Source organism: Ascaphus truei, chromosome 3, assembly GCF_040206685.1.
Source record: "Ascaphus truei isolate aAscTru1 chromosome 3, aAscTru1.hap1, whole genome shotgun sequence".
Taxonomy (NCBI): Eukaryota; Metazoa; Chordata; class Amphibia; order Anura; family Ascaphidae; genus Ascaphus; species Ascaphus truei.
The window spans coordinates 119,826,219-119,847,298 of NC_134485.1; the positions used below are offsets into that span (position 1 = coordinate 119,826,219).

The 21,080-nt window shown below is 41.1% G+C and overlaps 1 protein-coding gene across 2 annotated transcripts in view; it reads right to left on the bottom strand.

The window, feature by feature from the left end:
• NME7 (NME/NM23 family member 7) overlaps positions 1-21,080 on the bottom strand; it is a 225,237-nt gene that overhangs the window by 67,767 nt on the left and 136,390 nt on the right. The gene's annotated exons all lie outside the window — the stretch shown is intronic.

A 21,080-nucleotide genomic window follows, 5' to 3' on the forward strand; every position in this document is an offset into this window, starting at 1 on the left:
CCTCTAAATCTACCCAGCAGACTTGATTCGGACAGACATTCCATACTACAACTTGTCTTAGCTGGGCAGCCTGGTAGTTGCATGCCAGATACGGAACACCCATTCCTCCTCTGTCTTTAGAAGCCAGTAGCACCGACCTAGCTACTCTAGCCCTTTTGTTATGCCAAATACATTTGAATATCCTATTCTGTATATCTCTTAATTCTGCCTTTGGGACATGGGTCTGAAGTGTTTGGTAAAGATAAAAGTAACCTGGGTAGGACATAAATCTTTATTGAGGTTATTCTTCCTATCCAAGATATTTGATGCTTGTTCCACTCAAGCAGGTCTTTTTTGATTTTGTCGATTAAAGGGGGTAGTTGTAATGATCCTTGGGGTCCACAGACTGAGACCGCGTTATAACCGGGATCGCGTTAAAATTTCAGATTGGTAGAGCGGTTTAACCACACTTTAAAAACCATGCTTAGGAAGTTTGTGGACACTGAAAAGCGAGCCTGGGATTAACTTCTCCCTTTCCTATTGGTAGCAGTACAAGAAGTTCCCAATCCTCCACAGGTTTCTCCCCATTTGCGTTCCTATATGGACGCCAACCTCGGGGTATTCTCGACCTACTGAAGGAATCCTCCAAGAATACTATCCAGTATGCAATAGACCTTAGAAACCGCCTAGACATGATAGGTCGGTTTGATAAGGAAAATCTTAAGTCTGCTCAAGAACGTCAAGAGAGGCAGTACTGTATAACCAAAATGCCTGCATAAGGGTCTTCCAACCTGGGGACCAAGTGATGCTGGTATTACTGACTTCAGAGAGTAAACGCCTAGCGAAGTGGCAGGGTCCTTTTTGTGTTAACCAAACAGGAAATCACAAACTGAAGCCACTTTGAATAGGCAAGTTGAAATCACCACGGAGCTTCCACCATTAGAATATGGGCTCTGTGCCTTTTTTCCTATGACTTTAGTAAAAATGCATGGATGACTGCTAGCATTTTCGAAAACTGGTTTCATCATCAGTTCGTACCCTAGGTACGTAAACACTTACGGCAACAAAGGTCAGAGACCAAAGCTTTGTTATTGCTTGATAAATGCCCTGCCCATGTCTGCCGATACCCTAATAAGCAGAGTTCACAAAATACGAGTCAGCTACTATAAAAAACAGCCACTGGATCAAGGCATTATAGCAACATTCAAGATGGACTTCCGAAAGACGCCGATACAGCGAATAATCACAGGTGACAATTCTGTTTCTAAATTTTTAAAGAGAATGCACCTAAAAGAAGTGTTTTACATTGGTGGTGAAGCATGGGAAGCAATCACAAAAATGTGCATTTCTAAATGTTGGAGAAACAAAACTGGTGCAAGTCTGGTACTGGCTAACTTTGAACTAGCCAGTGACCGTGATGAAGAGGATGACTTTTAGGGCTTTACAGAGGAAGAAATCTCCGCCGCCAACCTCTTATTTGAAAGCTAAATTAATGAAGGCCTCACAGAAATTGACATGGCCAATGCAGAAAGATTACTGGAACTGTTCGTTGATAGGGAAAGTGGCGCCACGATAGAATCTTGGGTAGATGGGGACAGCAGCTGTCCTACCTATGAGCATATGACAGACTGAAATAATCCAAAACGTTAGTAGCGAAAATCAAGTTTGGATGCAAACGAAGAAGATGCGGACGAGGAACCAGAGCCACCACCTAAGATCGCAGAGGCGCTCGCAGGATTGCAAACTGGACTTACATTTCTTGAAACAGAAAAAAAAGACTCCATTTAAATTTTACAATTAAAACGAATGATTGAAATTGTAAAAAAGAAGCAAAGAGATGCACTGAAACAGTCAACCCTCGATAGTTTTAAAAAAAATGAAGAACTTTAATTTAAAGTGTAATCTCAAATATGTTTGTTTATGCATGTTTTTTGTAGTACTGTTCTGTAGTTGAATGAACATGGAGTGCATTACAGGCATACCCCGCATTAACGTACGCAATGGGACCGGAGCATGTATGCAAAGTGAAAATGTACTTAAAGTGAAGCACTACCTTTTTCCCACTTATCGATGCATGTACTGTACTGCAATCGTCATATACGTGCATAACTGATGTAAATAAGGCATTTGTAACATGCTCTATAGTCTCCCCGCTTGCGCACAGCTTCGGTACAGATAGGGAGCCTATATTGCTGTTCAGGACGTGCTGACAGGCGCATGCGCGAGCTGCCGTTTGCCTATTGGGCGACATGTACTTACTCGCGAGTGTACTTAAAGTGAGTGTCCTTAAAGCGGGGTATGCCTGTACACTGTTTTTCCTTTCCTTCAGAATTATAGCCCCATAGTTAATGTTAAAATACCAATGTAACTGGAATGTTACACATATAAAAGCAGTTGTGAGTTCAGTACTGTATCTACAGTATGTGTTTTTGTGTGTGAAGCAAAATGTTCTTTATCGTACAGTATTTTTGAATAATGTATAATACGATTATTGGTGTCTTAAATACTTTATTGTAGAATGCATCAATAATAACAATACAATTGTACGTTGTTTCTGTATTTTTAGTCTATAGCGGTGGTTTTAAACACACAAACACAGACACAGTCACACACAAAATATAATTGTATGCTTGAGGTGTTATGTCTCTGGGGTAGACATTTTGAAGTGATCGAATTGTCTATTTTGAATGCTCACATTACGCAGGGCTGTGTGAGTGTGGGCTATGGGGGATGGTTTGTACTATAACTACTGCATAACATACAAGCTCTGGGATCCACGTTTCACAGCATAACACAGAGGTGTTAATCACAGGACCGCAAACTGACACTAGCAGAGGCATCTTATATTCCACACTAAGAGAGGTTAACCTTAATCATTTCCATGCCTCTTTGAGTGTGGTGTTGTGTATGCGCATACACACCCACACAAACACACACACAGAGCATGACTACAGCATACCCAGGTTGGTAACACATTGTTCCATAGCATGGCACAAACTTTAATAGCAGAGAGAGAACTACATGTCCAGTGTTCTTCCTATGCTGCTTCTAATAAGTGGGAATGCAGCTTTTAGGCTGAATTTGCCGGTGTTAGGACCACGGGGAACCGATGTGACCACAGACTGCTCGCTTTGCAGCCCCTCACCAAGTATGGAAGTATAATACAGACCAAAACCCGAGCGGACCATGAGTGGCAAGGACACGTCTGCAATTACCGCTGAGAAGTACAAGTTGGTGGTCGTTGGAGGAGGAGGTGTGGGGAAAAGTGCTTTAATTATCCAGTTCATCCATGTAAGTAACAGATGTACTGTAGAGAGACACACAAACACTGGGTAGAGATGGAAGGGGTTAATTCTGCAATGATCTGCAGGGAAAGATATTATTACTGCAGTGATACTCTGCAGGTGGGGAAGGGGTTAAGACAGCCTGTCCTGATTCTTGGGGTATCCCAGGGGTGTTTGGCCCACTGGGTGAGCAGCAGATGACAGGGGGATGTGATTACAAGGTTTGCACTGCGATTTGGTCTTGTATGTACATCCAGCTAAAGTGATAAGAGCTTTACACATTCACTTCAGAGAGGGTCTATGGGGTCAGAGGGCTCAGAGCTCGTGATGTCCCTAACCGGAAAGCAGCTAAATTGTGGATGGGCACAGAGTCTAAAGGATCACCTCCTGGGAATATAGAGAAGCGCGCAGAGAGAGCTGATGCCGGGTAAGCGTGGGGTGCTACTGCGCCGCGTCTGGCAGATGCGGAACCCCTGATTGGGGCCATTTTTTTCACGATCCGGTTTTAACGTGGTTGCATTGGGTAGACCCCGAGCCCCGCGTTATAATGGGTTTCAGCTGTATACATCTTTTTTAAAATGTAAAAAAATCCGCCACCTTGGAATGCCTCATCAAAAAGAGAATGTTTTATCTTAGTATTGATACATAGACCATGTTCTAGAGCAGGGGTGCGCAAAGTGGGGGGGTGGGAGAATTTCCAGGGGGGGCACGACGGCTACAGAGGTTTCCATCCTGTAAGAAAAATTGGGGGTAAAAAGAATATGAGCAGGAAGGGAGGGGGGGGGGGGAATTGCTGCTTCAAAGCAAAACAAAAACAATTCTGTTATTATATGAGAACAAAACTTTAATATTTAAGTATAGTTTACTTTTGATTACATGCTTTATGAATACTGGACCAAACTTCACGGTATCTAACACCCCCTAACATCCTCACCCCCAAACCTTAATAGATCCATCAATGCGGCTAGACCATCCTACATCCTGAGGCATACTCCACTCCCACAATAAGCTGCCACCTTGCCTTTGGTTTCAACATTGCCCCTTATTCCCTCTAGATTGTAAGCTCTCAGGAGCAGGGCCCTCATTCCCTTCTGTATCTGTTTGTGCTCATCTGTTCTTACTTGTATGCCATTAGATTTATGTTATTCATGTCACTCTGTACCTCCGCTGTACTATGCTGCAGAATATGTTGGCACTTTACAAATAAAGGATAATAATACCGGGGTTGTATGCAAATAGAACGGCAGTAACATTCTCTCCATTGGTATTTGGGCTCACTGTAAGAGAAGGGCACAACTCTATAAAAACATCTTTACATAGTTATAGTGTATCCTAGAGATGGGTGACCCTGTCTCAATCTGTTCCACGGATTTTCCCAGTCAAATCCGATCCACAGAATTAAATGACGATCTGCGTCAGATTACTTCATTGTAAAACCGCCCTGGATCTCGGCCGCACAGATTTGAAAGAATTCGTCGACAGATTCAATTTAAATCCGAATATGCGGAACGTCTTTACTTTGATATTATTTATATACTTCTCCCATAATAATTCTGTTTGATGGATTCGGATTTTTAAGTAATAGAAAAAAGAAAAAAGAAAAACTGGCTTTTAGAGACTGATCCACGGATTAAATTAAATGTCCAGTCCGAATCGGATTTGAATTCTCTCGAAAATGTCACCCATCTCTAGTGTATCCCATCTAAAAATTGCTCCGAAGAGAGATATCAATTCTACAACTTCAATACAATGAAATAATATTCAGTGAAAAGAGATCCATGTACACACAGCTCTATCACATTTACGCGATAGTCCATTACTTATAAAAGGAATTTAATGTAGCTTTCATTCAAACTGATAATGCTATGTAGAGGAAAATAAGATGAAATTACTCTGCAAAGCATCAAGGCTAATGATCAATTACTGGATAAATACCTTTAGAGGATCTACATGAAACAGAATTCAGGAAAGAGTAAACAATGCAAAAGATACAATTTTAGATAAAACTATAAATACATATACGAATACAAATGTGAAAATAACAAATGTTTCAATAGGACAGTATTTCAGTTGACGTTAAATAGGTTAAACAGAATGGAGCCATGTCCTAAAAAGAGGCCAACATAAGTGAGAAAGTAATTTGGTAAATGTGTCAGGGAATTGTTTTATAGTAATTCCGAGATATTTTTTTTTTTTTTTAAATGTAAGAAAACAGAGATAAGGACCATTCAACATAAACAAGGCTCCTGTCAGGAACAAAAAGAGAATTACAAAAAGTATATACCTTTGTAAATTAACTTGCTACTACTGTATCTATTTATTTAAATCAGACCCAAATAAAAGTGTCACCCTAAGGGAGCAGAAGCTTCAATACGTACCCACTTCTGGAGTTGGGTTCAAGACGCATACTAATGTGGATAAGTCATATTTGTACATTCTGTGCTCTTCAGGATCAACAAAAAGATGCCTTGGCACAAATAGTACTACCTTCATGGTGTTTCTAAGTGATAAACTTGATCTTAAACTTAATGCAGAATGCTTTTATGTTTGAAAGATAGCTATGCCACCAAATGGATATTGCAGAGGTAGCATCAGTCACCCTAACATATTACAATATTTTTATTGTTTGCTGAGAACATAAAACAATCTATAATGTGCGTGACTCCTATGTTATTAATATCAAGATTTGAGGTCGCCACATCATTATGTTGGATATGTGACACGGGTCAATGAGAACGTGAGTATCATCCCATATAGCCTCAAATAGAATACATATTAAGCGTTAACAAGTTGGTAACAAAAGCTTTTTTTTAAATAGCCTGATTGGTCATGGTGAACTAATCAATAGATAATAACATTAATTTATTAAGCACTTTAGTTCTTTAAAGCTGCAGACCAAGCAATATCCCATACGTGTGTTAAAAAAAAAAAAAAAATCAGTTCTCTACTATGAGAAAATACTTGTAGCATTTAAAAAAACAAACAAAAAAAAAAACACAACAACTCCGAATTATATTTTTTATGTATTATAACGTACTGTAACAAGCATTTTTGTTTCTATAGCAACTATTTACAAAGTTATATCCCCTTCCTCTTTTGAAATAGGCTCTAGCACACCCCTTTTTGAGCCTGTTTGCTCTCTGGTATTCCAGGGATTTAACCCTATGTATACCTGTATATACAGTACATACAAATATGTATATACAATATATTCTCTTCTCCAGTCATTGGAACAACATCTGTTGATAGTGACTGATTAAATAGTTCTGTTAATGGTGTTGCCAGCACACCCCAAAGCTCTTTAACTATGTATCTCGTCTGGCACCATTGACTTGTTCACTTTCTTTCAGTTTAAAAGTTCGATTAGGAACCTTCTCCCCTGTTAAAGCTGCAGTTCAAGCAATTTCCTACACGTTGTTTTTTTTTTTTTTTATATATATATATAAATCAGTTCTGTACTATGAGAAAATACTTGTAGCATTTAAACAATTTTTTTTAATGTACAGTATTATAATGTAACTAGCATTTTTGTTCCTATAGCAACCATTTACAAAGTCACCTCCCCGTCCTCTTCTGAAATGGGCTCTGGCCACCCCTTTTTGAGCCCTGCCCTCTCTCTAGCAGTGCACCAATTGTATCTAGTGACTGCCTGGTCACATGATCTTCTCCACAGAACTTTGCATCTTTGGTCCTCTTCTGCTGCATTGACAGCCATTTAGTGAACCCCCAAGCCAAATCTTCACCGATCTATCACAGGAGAACAGATCAATCGGCAACTTAGCTAATTACTTATCATTGTGTGGATTGTATTGATGCACATATTAAAGGGGGAAAAATAAAATAAAAAACAAAAATGGCAGCTTGGACTGCTGTTTTAAAAAGTATCTTAAAGAAATCTAATATCTGCAAGCACTTTCTAATGTTTCAATGTTAAATTATAAACATGGTCAACCGAAACTTGGGAGGGGGGAGGAAGGTCTCCATTTTAACCTCCCTGGACTTGAGACACTTAGGGGCCTATTCTAGTAGCTTCAATAACATTGCTGCTACTTCGAACGGTTTGGCATGACCCCATTGAACAGCTTGACATTTGTGTTAGCATGGTATTCAGAAACAATTTCCACAAGTCTCAAACCGTGTGGTAGGAAAATGCCAATACCTTACGGGACAGCAGCGATGGTATCTCAGCCTCTTTCAAAGTCCTCTCCCATGTGATCTGGCCGCAGACTGGAAGAGCTGCATAAAGAGAGCTGCACAGAGCCGCCTCTCCACTCCCGGGCAACTCAATTAGTGGAAAATAAAGATGGGTTTTTTTCTGCTGCAATTTACGGTTTTAGATTTTAATTCCAAAGAACTTTAGGGGTTAATATTCTCTTTTTCATGTCATTTTCAATAAACTGGAAGGATAAAATGTGTTCACTTATTCTATACAACAACTTTCCGGTTTCCTTTCCTGTCCAAATCGGAATATTTTTCTGTATAAATCTTAGATGTGGTTTGCATGCTTATTAAATCAAATTTTTGGAGCACAAGATAACCAGGCATAGCAACATTTACAGATGTAGCGCTTTAAACTTTACTTTTGACTACATTCTGCTACAGTCCGGGCCTCCCGGAAAGCTGAAGGAATTTGTAATAACCTTCTAGTGTGCCTACAGCATTGAGATTGCCAGGCCTTCAATGCAGGCTGATAGTGAGGCCTCTGTACTAAGATAATATTTTATATATTTTTTGTGCCTCAAAGTTTCAGTGCAAAAAAGTAATAAACCTTCATAAAATGTATGTATGCAGACCATACATGACCCTTACCTTCGAAGAAGAAACAGGTGCGCAAATCATATCAGGACATGGAAAGAAAGTAGAGACACATGATAGTGCAATATTGTCAACCCCAACAAATGAATTCAATGTTGAAAGCTCTATGAAATTTGCACTCACGTGTATAACGTGATAGTAAGGCGTTGTGGTTATTAGAAGTTACCAACTTTTGTTTCCAGATAGGTACTCCAGATCCATAGAGAAGGGAGGGAAATCCATATACAAAAAAAGGAAAAAACAAAATAGTATAGTACTGCTTTTAATATTAAAAACACAAAGTATTCCACTTACATAAGTGCCTTTGTTTGCGAGCATTCAGACCACCCTTGGTCATATGGACTATTAGCCCCTGAGGAAGACTTTTAAAGTGGAAACGCACGTTGGGTGAATCATTTGCTACAGAGTGGCCCTTGTTGGTGACATCCAGAGTGGAAGACGATTTCATTCAGCCCAGTGCATGCTGTGACGGCCGCGGAGCAGATGCTGTTGCTGTGAATACTACTGTCTGTCCATATGACCCAGGGTGGTCTGAATGGTCGCAAACAAAGGTAATTATGTAAGTGGAATACTTTGCTGGTTGGATTTGGTCTGAATCTTGTGTCGGGAGCTGCACTCTCTAAGGACAGTATACTATTCAAATGTTATTTAGTTTATAAGTGATGTTTTTTGCGCTTGTTTATTTTCTCACTATTGTATGACCCTTACCTTGTCTGAAATTATTTTTGACGCATAGTGTCATGTTGAATACCTTATGGATACAATTACAACAGAATTACGTGTATTTTTATTTTATTTATAACTAGTATTAGTAAATATAAATTGTTAGTGTAATAATATTGTGAAAATAATACATTTTATTAATATACAGTATATAATGAAACATTGTTTACGAGCGTCAAATACATTTTTTGGGTTCATACATGGCAACTTCATTCTGCGCTAACACCATTAAGAGTTTTTAAGGGTTTACGCCAAGTTGAACTTGGAGGACAATTTTGATGCACTTTCTCCTTTTTGCCGCACAGAAACATTAATTTTTAGTATATACCAATAACATCTGTACACCTAGCACAGGGTTTGGCAACCTTCCAAGGAAGAAGAGACATTTTATAAAACATTTCTTTGTCTAAAATATTTAGAGAGCCGCAACACATGCATGAATATTACACCTCCACAAACACATACATATACTGTAGACATGGGGATGTCTCCGTCACAGCGTAGGATCTTATGTCCCAGATTAAGGCAGGGAATGTAGTATTTCTTTATAAGGGGTTTATTTACAGTGTTAAATAATACACTAACAGGCCCACCGTCCATTTAAGTCAAAACAAAATCATAAAATAAACTCCTACTCCTCTTAGGACAGAACCCTGGAACAAACATTGCTCCCAAATCCGGTGCTCAATAGAGTATACCTCACAAGTCTCTTTGTGGATAGAACGTTCTCCGTGGTAAAACGTTATAAGACTCTCAGTGAGAGTCACATGACTCACGGCTTGATGAGAGTAGCAAGCGGGTGCACGATCGTTGTTTATTCGATCCTATTGGTCAACTGTAGAGGGAAAGGGGGTTGGCCCGGTATTAAAGGGGTTGCACCCCATATGGCCACCCCCTGACCTCACCAGGGAGGCAAGGGGTTAACTGGACTGCGGTCCAGGAATGTGGTTTACACCTTGTCATGTCATGAAAAATGTATGTTCCCCTGTTCCCATGTTTCATTATAATCCTGTATTTTAATGTTTTACAGTGCATTTCTGTATCTCCAGTTCTGGAGGTCGCAGAGAGTTGATATTTGGCCAATGTGTGGAGTCACTGTAGGCATTAAGAACTGGCAAATTTCGACCTACTGAGCCCATCAGAATGGAACTTATTAATATGTGTAGATATTAAAGTATATGTATGGTATTTTGGCTCTGCTCTGAAAAATGCAGACTCCATCTGCTATGCTAAATAGGTCAGGAAGGGCAGCCGGATGATTGAGCCTAAGTACTAATCAACAGATCAAGTACTAATCAACAAGACTCTGCCACTCTAATTGTTACCTGAGGGCGGAGAATCATCAAACTTGAGTGGTTTGTAAGTGTTATGTATACACCTACAAACAATGCAGATACTTCATTTGGTAGACTGGTCGTCGCCCCTGATTTAATTATGGGGCTACCCATAGAGTCCCAGTACACATGGGCTAATTAGCTGGGGGCATGGGTTAATCTGTGTCTCCACGTTAGGGATTGGATACAGATAATTGTTCACCAATAGTCTGTATTCAATGTTAAGAATAGGGTTACACAGGTATATAAACTGTGTCAACCCTACAGTTTTTAGTTCTTCTTCTGATACCATCTTGAATGTCACCGGATTGCTGGAGAATTGCTAGCCGATACTTCTCCATCCCCCAACCCTAAGTAAGTGTTACCTTCTTGTCTGTTAATTGTACTATATTGCAGTGTTCACCTTATTTAAGGAATAAATTATATTTTATTATATCTAAGCCTTGTCCAGTTCAACCCAGATATTTGGTGTTCATTATATCTTGTCATAAGTTACAGTGACAAGCTCTATAATTAACTGGTGGCAGCGGCGGGATTGAACTGAACCTATATTACAGTGTTCTGTGGGATTCTGTCATACAGTGGGAACTTGAGAGTAATTGCGAGTTCCTGGTACTAAAGATATTGAACACACAGTAGTGCAACAGTTAACACAAGTTGTAACACCACCTCACTGCTGCGACCGTGAACCATGAGCGAGGCTGAAGGCTCATCCAACATGAGGACCCGAGCTCAGCTGAAGGACAAGTGCCGTGAATATGGACTGCCCTATGAGAACCAGGATGTCGCAGACATGGTTGATGCAATCGGTAACTATGAAGCCCGGTTTGCAGAGCCTCAGGATACGGATCAGTTTGCCCTTATACTGCCACCCGGAGATCAGGGAAGGAACCCAGTGCCGGGGCGGCGGAATCTCGGGGAGGGAACGAGTGCACCTCCCGGGAGCAGTGCAACAGGAGGGGTACTGGTTGCTGCGGCTACCAGTCCGTTCACCCCTGAAATGTTGGCACTGATTACTGCATGGGGAGACAGAGGGACACCGGAGGAGCGGCTGCAGTTTATCACTATGGCAGTGAACAGACCCGCTTATTGCACCCCTGTCCAACCCAACACAGATGAACTCAAACTGGATCAGCACAGTCTCACCAAGTTCGTGGAAGGTACTGATCAGATCAGAACTTTGAGACACAGCAGCATCGGGTTGCACGTTTGGACCCCTTACTGTCCGGCTTGGCTAAGCAGACGATGATGGCGCTTCCAGATGAGTATGCTGATGACTATGACCACCTGAAAGAACTGTTACTGTTTCAGTACAGTTTTATCCCTGAAGCCTACCGGGGTAAATTCCGACAGGAAGAGAGGCAGCCCCAGGAGTCCTATGTTACCTACGTGACCCGCATGGCTTTGTACGGGATACGCTGGGAGGAGGGCTATGAGGCACGGACTTACCAACGCCTGCTGGACCTCATCTTTCAGGAGCAGCTCATGCAGCAGTGCCCGTCGGCGGTGAGGGCTTGGGTGTACGACAAGAAGCCCAAGACTTACCAGGAGGCGGCGAGGCTTGCGGACGACTATGTGGCCATCCGAGCCCTGATGACCGCCAAAGCAGTAGCCAGGGCGGCGGTACCGGCCAGAAAGTCTGCCAATACCCCCCAATGGACTCAGAGGCCGCCTGCGGGCAGCAGTCCACCGAAGGCGGGGGAGCTCCGGCACGAGCACCGGTGCTACAACTGCAACCGCCCATGTCACATCAGACCAGATTGCCCGGAACCCCTGCGTTCCGGCGGACCCCATCAGGGGCAACGCACCCCAGCTGCGAAGCCGGTAGCCCGCGTGCGGGTGGCTTCCACCACAGACTCCGGACCTGTCATGGAACCAACTCCCAGCGAGACGTCCCATGCCACACCTGTCCCGGTTTCATCGGTGCCTACAGCCAGGAGCGGAGGACATCTTAGCACGGACCTGCAGCAGACGGACGGCCGGAGCAGACATCTCACCCCAGTCACAGCCGGTGACCGGCAAGCAGTCGGCTTGTTGGATTCAGGAGCTGCAGTGACCCTGGTCCGACCTGATATGGTCGGGCCAGAGGAATTACTCCCAGGCCCTGGGATACAGATCACTGTGGCCGACGGAGAGCCACGTTTCCTGCAAGTGGCCAGAATCTTTTTGGATTGGGGGGAGGGCCACGGTGTGCGGGATGTGGGGTTTTTACCCAGTTTGGATGCCGATGTTCTTCTTGGCAATGATCTGGGACCGATGACCTGCACCTACGACCGAGTGCCCAAACCCGCTGCAATGGCAGCGGTTACCCAGAGCCAGACAGCGGCAATGGCGGCGGCGTCAGTCCCCCAGCCTTTGGGACCAACGTTAGTGGAGGGCGCCGAGGAGCCCGGGGAGGTAAGCCAGGACCACTAACAGTGCAACCACAGACTGACTTACTGTTTCCCCTCACCCTTCCCCATTCTCCGGACAATGACATGACTGGGAGGTGGCCAGAATTAGGAGCCCAGTTTAGGGAGGCAGTGAAGACAGACCCTACCCTGGCCAGCGTGAGACTTCGGGCGTCCGAATCTCAGGCAGGGGAAGGCACTGAGCACTGCCTATGGTATAAGGGACTCCTGTATAGAGAAGAAGGGAACCCAGGGATAGAGGAGGGATTGACCGGTAAGCGACAGCTAGTAGTGCCCCAGGGGTACCGACAGCAACTGTTACGGGTAGCTCACTCTATTCCGTTAGCGGGACATCAGGGGGTCAACAGAATGCGAGTCCGGTTATTACAGCGTAAGTACTGGCCGGGGGCATCTCGAGATTTGGGCAGTTTCTGCCGCTCTTGTGATGCCTGCCAGCGAGTGGGTAAGGCGGGCGACCGTGTGAAGGCACCCCTGAAACTCCTACCGATAATAGGGGAACCCTTCTAGAAAGTAGCGATGGATCTTGTAGGACCCCTTATGATTCCTAGCAGGTCAGGGAAGCGCTACATCCTCACGGTGGTGGATTTTGCCAACCAGTACCCTGAGGCGGTAGCGCTTGGCACCATAGATGCCAAGACAGTGGCAGCAGCTTTGCTGAACATTTTTTCTAGGGTAGGTTTCCCTAGTGAGGTCCTAACCGAACCGATCAGGGGTCGCAGTTCATGAGTGAACTGTTACATTGTCTCTGGGATGTCTCTGGCACTACCCCTTACCATCCCCAGACAAACGGATTATGTGAGAGGTTTAACGGTACCCTGAAGCAGATGCTTCGGACCTTTATAGAGGCGGAGGGGAAAGACTGGGAGATTCATTTACAGCACTTGCTGTTTGCATACCTAGAGGTACCGCAAGAATCTACAGGCTTCTCCCCCTTCGAAAAAATATATAAAAAGTACATATTGGACCTATTGGATAAAGGACAAATGCACATGACCCCCTTACTAGACTAGTTGGAATATAATGCCATGTTGGCAAACAGAGTATACAGCTATGAATGACTAACAAAGTATCCAATAAGAAAGTGTACCTAATGGGGGAAATACATACATAGCCTAGATAATGACACAAAACATAGGTCATGTTGAAGCCCTGACGGGGGGCAGCCACGTAAAAAGGGGAGAAAAATAATCATAATTGTGACATAACTTTACAAGACATTTTTAAGTTCCCATTCTACATTGATGTTTAGGGGACTTAAAAGTATCCAAGCTGAGAATCCAAAACATTTCTCATTTGTTGAGCATATTCAGTCTGTCTCCACCCTGAATTGGAGCAGGAATATGCTTAACATCTGAGAAAGTTAGATTTTGTATGCCACCTTTGGAACACTTAGAAAAATGTCTAGACACAGGATGTGTCAAATCCTCCCTCTTAATGAGTGGACATGCTGCATAATTCTCATTTTCAACGGTCTCATGGTCCATCCCACATATCCCTTTCCACAGCCACATTTGAGATAGCTCCTCCTTTCCCTCCCTCTGCGTCCCCCCCCCCCTTTCTTTTTGGAACACAGGCTGATGTAGAGTCTGCATTTACTCTACATGTGTTTTGGCTTTTTTCACACACCACGGACCTTTGATATCTTCATTACTATTTTCTTAATTGTTCCATTGAAACTCTTCAAATTCTGTATACTCACAACATACCACTATTTTGGAAGCACCAACCATGGATTTTTTTCCTCTCAATATATTTAGTCGCTTGCTTTACACTTTCAATGTCAGTATAGTTATCCAGCAAAAAATATTGTCTGCATTGTGTAGAAAAAATAAAACTAAGAGAAATTTTACAAGAATGCAAAACACAATTAAAAAGGTGTCTGACTGGGTTAATAAGCTAAGAATATTCCTTGCACTAATACCCTACCCCCCCCCCTCCCCACCCCTGCCTTAATTTTCTTATCTTTTCTAGCATACTCTAATATCCACAAACCAAGGCCGTATAGGAGGTTTGTGATAAGCTGCAATTACTAAACTCTGTCTGGTGAATGTGTTACACACCGTACAGTCTATAACTAAATGCTTTTGTTGTTGTGGTAAAGTGCATTGCACTTCAGATTGTAAACCAATTCATTAATAAATGTTTCAATGATTACTATTTTTTATAATTTCACAATTATATTGTACTGGAGCGAGTCCATCATGCATTTATTGCAGCGCTCTTCTTTGTATTACATATCACACGTCTTTGATCCCTGCGTCATACCTCTGCTGTTGCATGTTCAGTACTATCAGTCCTAGGTTCTGGACTTTGCTGCTTAGCAACGGATATTTCTTTATTCTAGTCATGACCGATCAGCGTGTCCTCGCTCTCAGAGACAAATGTAAAAGTAACTTTCCACTGCTTGTCAATGGAGTAGAGAACTAGAAATGATCTACTGTACACTTCCTGCGAAAGATTAACCAAATAGTTATAAATGAACAAGGTTATATAGAGGGTAATGGTATGTTTCTTTTGACAGCACGTAGACTAGGAGGTTATGCATTACAGCCCAAAACATTATTAAACATTGTACTATTTTCTGCTCATGCGTACGTCAAATGTAAATAGTTATTTTATATATGACGCAGATAGGTTGCCAGAGTTTATGCCATGTCAGATCTGGCGAATGTTTCTGACGCTAGTAAAAGATTCAAATGTGATGCAAGTGTAAGTAGAACACTTGCATCCCTTCATAATAAATGCATTATGAAAATCTTCCTATGTACACACTCCCCATATCATAAGCTACAGTAAAACTCATGGGGCAAAAGTACCTTCTCACAGATGCAAACACGAGATCAAACTCATGCTATTTGTTTTAATTTTGATATATAGTTTTCCTGAAATCCCCTCCTTTCCCACTTTCTTAAACCTATGGTTTTCCCCAGTAACATAAGTAGTAGTTTACAAATCCTCCGGCAATTCAATCCAGGTAGCTCTTTCCTGACGTCTTTTTTTTGCCCCTGCCAAAACATCAATGCCAAAAGATTGCAAAGCGAGCCTGTTTCCTATATCTCCAAGGGTAGGTTCACTGAAGTGTAAAATCCTTTACTGATAGTTAACGGCCATTTATTTGAAGTCCTGTTAATATAATGGCTTTCACACTTTAGTCAAACCACACCCATTTATTTTGAGGCATAGGTAATTCTGGAAATATTTCACAGTTTTAGAGTTGAAGGTGAAGCCGAGGGACTTTAACCCAGCCAGGGCCTTATTCGCCAGTAATGTCATGTTCTGAGGGGATTCTTCTTATTATTATTATTATAGGCTAAATATACAGTATGCTTTTGCTTCTTTTTTTTTTTAAGTCATAAAAAAGGTACACTTTTGTAGTCAAATTGATTTTTATAAACTGAATATTCTACATTTTCTTGTGCTGTTACTGTACTTGATTATTAAAAATACACTAAAGCCCCCCTCTACATACCGACAAACAGACACACTCTGCAGCTCCCTCTATACACAAACACACACACACAGTGTGTGTGTCCTCCATTACACACACAATACAGCCCCTCTTCCCGCTACTCATAAACAAGGTTATAAGTACAAGGCCTCAATCAAAGAACAAGAAGAAAAGAAATAGCAGTGATAATAGAGGTTTCCAGATGCATTTGATTTGTGGAGACACGAGAGATGCTCTTGGACAGCGTAAAGACGATGTATGGTGATCACCAAGACTAAAAGAACAGTGAAAGGCAATCCTAACTCCAGAACACCCAAAGTGTGTCAGGAGGGGTGCTATCTATTTTGAAAGGCACCAGACAGAAGATTGGCCAATACATAGGAGATTTCCTCTGGGGGTACCTACAGGAAAGATTCTAATTGCATAAGTACCAACAGCATCTTATTCTTTTAGGTACTGTGTAATCTAATATAGATTTTATTTAGAAACAGGCTAATAAATGGAAGGGTTCCTCTGATGACGTCCAAAGGGTGCATATAAATATGGGGTTTCTTATGGAAGCAGGTTATGGATGTATTAAAAGAAATTGATGAAAATACATTTGGCACCCATAAAGAGGAAAATACATTTCAGTTTCTGACCGAAATGGTTTTAATTTATGAGCCAAAAATTAGATTATGTCAAGGTCAGGATAGCTGTCATAGTACATGCGACACAGACCAAATCTGTTCTCAAATTTCTCGAATTATCAAGTGGATATAAATTGCCACTTTGCACACTCCCAATCTGTGTGTAAATAATTGTCAAAGAGTTGTATGGGTTAATATTGAATTCATAGCTCTCTGCCATTATGTCCATCAATAGCCCGAATTATAAACCCAACTAACCCCACTCCCTGAACTGTATCTACACTTCTATGCAATTCACAAACATGTAATTGCAAGTTAACCTTTAATTCGGAAATAAATTGGTTACAATTCAAAAGAAGTAAAGGAATGTATGTCATTTTTTTTATATACATCAGAAAGTATTAAGAGTTACTATTCAAAGAATAAAAAATTAAGACATAAATCAATTTTTTTGTTAAGATGGTGGGATCCTTGCCCACATTCCCAACCGAGATGTGAATTAAAAGCCGGTTTGTTTTTTGCTTGTGATCACATTTAATTATTTGGTTAATATCAGAAGGAAAATAACAGCGTTATTGCTGCGTGAACAAATGTTTCCATGATTAATGAGTGGATTATCATATTACAGTACTCTATAGCAGAAGTTCCCAACTACAGTCCTCAAAGACCACGAAGAGTGCAGGTTCTAAGTGCACCCCTGCTTGAGCACAGGTGGTTCAGTGAAATTGATTGGGCCACCTGTGCTAATGAGAGGATAGACCTAAAACCTGCACTGTCAGTGGTCCTTGAGGACTGAAGTTGGGAACCTCTGCTTTATAGCACTGAATGATTTAAGATTTAATACGGTTAAGAAAAAATATTTAGAGAAAGAGTATATTTTAGAAAAATAATTTTTATTTAAATTCCCGGGTTTTTTTTTCTCAGTCTGTAGAGTAGGTGTTTAATAGTTGTAAAATATACAGGAACAGAATATATTTTGTTATTGTTACAGAAACAAGATAGTTATTTTCAATGCTGTATGGCAATACGCCCAGGCAGTTGGCTATATGCCCAGATTTATGCCAAGGTCTTTAGGCAATGTCAGAAACTAGAAAGTAGTGAGACTGCTCTTGAACAGTATCACTGCAGAATATCTAAAAGAACCACACACGTTTTTTTTTTTTTTTTCTATGTAGAAATAATTATATGGTTTAAGGATAATGTCATCTTTTATATTATGTATCACGCATACAAAGTTCGGTTAGGACACAAAATATCTGTTTCAGAGGAACGATTACTATCCACAGACACTCAAACTAGTATAATGGGATTTTGCAGACATGGTTGGTTACTATCAAAGGACAGATTCCTCATATTGGCAGCTGCCTAAGGCCAGGACAATGCGGAGGGGAGTAAATATGTTCTTGTGTTAAAGAAAATGCAGAGGTTGTGTCACGGAAGCCCACATCGGGATCAAAGCACCAGACAGGACAAAACAAGAGACAAAATGTCATTCCACCTTACGAGCAGGGACACTGGCACAGAGCTCCAGCCCACTCTGACTCCCGAGTGGCCCACCATACACAGGTTTCTTTTACAGTGACAGCAGAGACAGCTCAACCATAGCAACTAGGGATTCCCCTCCTGGCTCCCCCCTCCCCCTGTGTGTAGGGTTATGTATGTAGGGTGAGGGTACATGCTTCTGCTGGGGAGGGGGGAGGGTCTCACATGATCAGCTAGTGCTGTATACTATGTAATCACTAATGTTTCCCTGTTTAATGACATTGGGCTCTACAATGCAACACAGATTAATATCTAGAATACTCTGATGGCATACAGTATGAAGGGAATATAATTATTTCCACATTTAATCAGATCAGAGATAGCATGATTCTTCATGGCCCTCAGAAACAATTAAAACTGAGATTGGCCCTGCCTTGCTGGCCTATGTAGCCATTGGTACCTCACTCCAGCGAGATTGCACAACATGTGCCCATCGTACTCGCACTTATGCTGAAGTGGCTTTAATCAGACAAACGCAATGTCACACATGTGTTGGTTTTGTCCCCAAATTGCCCTCATATGTAAAAAAAAGTTGATTTGATAACACGTCTTATACAGGTTACTGTTGCTAGGGATTCCTGGATTGCTTAACTTGGTAAACCCCTGCAAGATATTTACTCTAACACTCGTAAACTGATCATTCACATTCTCAGCAGTCAAATGTACTATTGCTAGAAACTGAAAGGAATCTAGCCCTCCCACCCCCCCTGCAACATCGCAAATACACTATACCGTATACTTTGGGATGTAATCTCAACGGAAAAGCTCACAGTTTATCTCAACTACTCAGTTCACAAATTCCAAAGGGTCTGAGCTCTTTGGCTCCAAATCTTTGGTCAATCCCAAAATGGTCCCATGATGTTGTTCATACAGCCAATCACCACAGATACTACATATCTTGAAACACTTGCAACTATTGTTAAGTCGCAGGCGCTAATCTATGTGAATTAGATTAACTTTACTTTGTTTTACAAAGCTTGCCATTGTAATTACTCATATATCAATTTCTATGCTTTTTGTTATTATTTTATGATCTGTATGAAAATGTCTGCTGTTATTATATATCCACTACCCCATTTTAATAGACAGGCTTACCTCAATAAAAATGTAAATTACAAATGATAGAATTTAAAACCACACAAACGTGAAACTTCAAAAACAGCTTACTGTTTAAAAATAACTTCAAAAGGTTGGCTGATTGTGTCACGTAGACATTATATGAGTCCGTCTTTCCACAAATCATTTCAGATGGATGTCTGACCGAGGTTGCAATTTACAATTGTTTTGTTAAGTGAGTGAAAATGTGGGTACAGTTTAAGAGGCATGGAATGGGAGAGGTGAAAGTTGAGGTTAAGAAAGATTGAGACTGATGAGTAAGAAGACAAAGTGGTAACATTAAAGGGAGAGAAGTAAGTAAATGGGAGAGGGGTAGGTTACAGGGAGAAAGAGATATGCAGGAGAGAGATAAAGAGAGAGCGAGAGAAGTGTTAAAGGGTTCAAAAGAGATCAGTCAAAACAAACAGGTGCATGCGTTTCATGAACATTGCCCATTTTGACCAGAAGTACAAACATATCAGGTGTTGTTCTGATGCTGACAAATATGAGTGAATTTTGAATAGGCTCACATCAATGTTCTGATTTATCTCCGTCCAAATAGGCATATAGTGTTGGTATTCCCTACCCTAAATAACTTATTCAAGCACAAGGCAGCAGCAAGAGATTGATTACGATACATGCAGGAAATTAAAATAGCTGACTATATGAAAAAGTGAAGAAGTACTTCTAGCTAAGTTTATGTATGTCGTCATTTTTGTTATTTGAATGTGTTTGTGATTAGGTTTTTGCCGCAATGGAAAAATATTTTTAAAACCTAGACACCCTCCAGAATTTTTTGAAGGCGCAGGCAAACATTGTGTAAATGAGAAAGTGTCATTGTTCTAAATGCAAATACTTGGTCACACTGACTGGCAAAAACCAACCAAAGTGACCAAACCCACTGTCCAACTGCAGCACTAAAAAAAATCAGGTCCCATTTTGAAAACGGAAGAATCATGAATCTGAGGTGCAGCAAGCGTTGAATTTCAGGTTTATACAGACATACGTAAAATACATATGTATTTAAACACAAGTATTTAACTTTTCAGAATATCTGAAAGAATTCATAGGTCTTATTGATTTATTATTTTACAGCCAAATAAAATGTTATGCTATTCATTCCTTAAAAAGTTATTTTGACAAGTTCCAGAAATGAGATCAAGTAACAAAAGTCACTGGGGAAACATTGTGTCTTATTACTTTGCGCTTTCTTATCCTTTCCTTGGAAAAATATTGACAAAACAAAAAAGTATTTTCTAGATAAAGGTCTGCTCTATAAAATGAATGATACCTTTAAGAAAGATAACTCAATATTGCTTAAAGCAAAAATTGTGTATTCCTTTAAAAAAAAAAAAAAAAAATTATATATATATATATACATATACATATTTATAGGTTAAGCTTCGTGCAACCCTTACTTCCCGAGATACTTACCTCCGTTGGGGGAGCTGTTATCAGCTCTGGCTGGGCTGTGTGGGGCTATCAAAATAGTGCTGCCGAGTCACATGGGATAATAAGAAGCTGTGACATCATCCCTTGCGGCTTTCTATTGGCCCACGTGACCAGGACTGTAATGAATATGGCAGAAACAAATCAAGTATTTTAATCAATCAGGCACCGCAGAGGTTAATGTTGACTTGCAAATTGTCTTAAAAACACAATAATTGTTTTATTGCTGGTCACAGTACTAGCCAGGCCTATTTTTATGGGTTTTATAGGACTAAGGGTATCTGGGGTCAACACCTGGGTTTGCAAGTGGGGGGATTGAAATATGTCTGTAGCAAATTCTTCCCTGACAGGGGGGAAACGTAAAACCTTTT